Consider the following 2,500-nt stretch of genomic DNA (forward strand, 5'->3'; position numbering starts at 1 on the left):
TCCCTACAGACAAACTGAAGTATAGTAAACAGTGTAAGGTTACAGAGGTCCTAACAAGGGCTGTTTCTGAAGGCAGCGTATTGACTCACTTCTTATCCGGTAGCGTCACATCAGTGGGCACCTTCAACTCAGTGGGCACGTTCACTTCAACTAAGATTCAGCCAAACCTCTCTGTACACTTTCAAAGTTTATAATACTTGGGTTTGTCTGCAGGGACCCTGTCCACACAACCACTGAAGTGTAAGGCTACTTTGAGCCTTGCCAGTGGTTTGAAAATAGCGCTTTATTTTGATATGGCTCATAGCTACACGGCACGCTATAAACATATCTGTGGTAATGATATCCCCATTGCCATCTGCTTCTCCAAAATCCTATACAGGAATATGTGTGTAAGTGTGTGTGTGCCTTTTCATATCATATGCTTTGAATCAGCTTTGTGGCGTTTTGTCCGTCTTGAACCCCAGAGAATAGTTCCGAAGGAAGAGTATGTGTCATGTGACTGATGTCTGGTACTGACATGTGACTCCTGGAGAGCCAATCACAGCACAGAGTGCAGGAGATGCGGTGGGAAAACTCACTACAACGTATAGGCCACATGTGTGTTTATGGGAAACTCTCCTTAAGGCCCACCTGTTCCCTTGTCTGTGTGTGTGTCTCTGTGTGTGTCTTCATGGGATACTCTCCTTAAGGGCCACCTGTTTCCTCGTCTGTGTGTGTGTGTCATGAAGCTACTACTGTAGTGCAGACAATCAGAGCTATATTACATTCAAAGACCTCTATCCACCCCTAAAGACCTCTATCTGCCCCTAAAGTCCTCTATCTGCCCCTAAGGTCCTCTATCCCCCACTAAAGACCTCTATCTGCCCCTAAAGTCCTCTATCTGCCCCTAAAGACCTCTATCCTCCCCTAAAGACCTCTATCTGCCGGCCCTATCTGCCCCTAAAGTCCTCTATCCAGCCCTAAAGACCTCTATCTGCCCCTAAAGTTCTCTATCTGCCCCTAAAGACCTCTATCTGCCCCTAGAGGCTTTGGTCTCCCATCTTATGTGGGTGGAGCCGAATCAGAGCCATCTTACACTCCATCAAGTGTACTCTAAACACCTCTGTCTTCCCCTAAACACTTCTGTCCTCTAAAGACCTCTGTTCCCTTAAACACTTCTGTCCACTAAACACTTCTGTCCCCTAAAGATTTCTGTCCTCTAAAGACTTCTGTCCCCTAAAGACCTCTGTCCCCTAAACACTTCTGTCCCCTAAAGACCTCTGTCATTAGCTGAACATCAGCTGGGAGGATTCTCAGGACTGTTCATTTGTGTCACCACTAGGTGGCACTGCAGTACTGTTTGTGAGTGACCAACCAATGCACCACACATCATGCCTGCAGAAACCCCTCCGTTACTTGACCCGGTATCATCCAACAGTTACCATAGAGAGGTCTCACACACACACACACACACACACACACACACCTCTGTCTGAAACCTCCAGCAGAATGAACAAGAGACAGAGAGTGTTCTTGGAGGCTGGACAGAGTGACCCATAGTTACCATAGTTACACTCAGGATAAGAGTGACCTATAGTTACGCTCAGGATAACTGTGACCCATTGTTACCATAGTTACGCTCAGGATAAGCAGTGACCCATAGCTACGCTGAGGATAAGAGTGACCTATAGTTACGCTCAGGATAAGAGTGAACCATAGTTGCGCTCAGGATAAAAGTGACCCATAGTTACGCTCAGGATAAGAGTGACCCATAGTTACGCTCAGGATAAAAGCTCGCTCTCTTCCCCGGCCGGTCTCAGGAGATCCAAATACACAATACAACAGTGCGTCTAGCTTGTGAGACCCCCCCCCCCCCCGCCCACACACACACACAAACACACACAATAACGTTCCTCAATCACACACACACAATAACATTCCTCAATCACACACATACAGTAATAACGTTCCAGTCCCGTTATCCGTAAAACACAAGTACCAGATCCGTTATCCGTAAAACACAGGCTCTGAACAACAGGTGTGTTTCTAATAATCCTCCCTGAGTGCCTTCTATTATCTTTCTCCATCTCCTTTTCTTCTATCCTCTCTTTCTCCTGCTCATGTCTTCTATCCTCTCTTTCTCCATTTCCTTTTCTTCTATCCTCTTTCTCCTGCTCTTTTCTTCTATCATCCTCTCTATTTTCTCTTCCTTCTGCTCCTCTCTTTCTCCAGTTCTTTTCTTCTGTCCTTTCTTTCTTCCTCTTGTCTTTCTCACACAACAGTCCGCACCGAGGGAGCACTGAGGGATAATGGCCAAGTCATTATGAAAAGCTCAGCCAGATACACACATCCAAACACACACACTAATCCACACACACACACACACACACACACACACAAACATGACTAAAGATACACACTAAAGAACAAAAATAGCCAAATAAACAGTCTACATGTTGTCAGTGCTCCATTCCCCCTACCACTGGGCCCTAAGTCGAGTGTGTGTTCAGGACACACACCA

At 46.2% G+C, this 2,500-nt stretch overlaps 1 long non-coding RNA gene across 1 annotated transcript in view; it reads right to left on the reverse strand.

Annotated features, from left to right (window-relative positions):
* The window catches only part of LOC121712907, a 2,547-nt gene extending 420 nt beyond the window's left edge, over window positions 1-2,127 (reverse strand). Inside the window, exons 1-2 of the long non-coding RNA XR_006032689.1 lie at window positions 1,008-2,127; window positions 1-894 (exon numbers count right to left, since the gene is read on the reverse strand). The exon at window positions 1-894 is cut by the window's left edge and continues 420 nt beyond it. This is a non-coding gene — a long non-coding RNA (uncharacterized LOC121712907). The remainder of the gene's footprint in view (window positions 895-1,007) is intronic.
* Between the last annotated feature and the right edge of the window lie 373 nt (window positions 2,128-2,500).

The sequence above is a fragment of the Alosa sapidissima genome, chromosome 7, assembly GCF_018492685.1.
Source record: "Alosa sapidissima isolate fAloSap1 chromosome 7, fAloSap1.pri, whole genome shotgun sequence".
NCBI classification, from domain to species: domain Eukaryota; kingdom Metazoa; phylum Chordata; class Actinopteri; order Clupeiformes; family Clupeidae; genus Alosa; species Alosa sapidissima.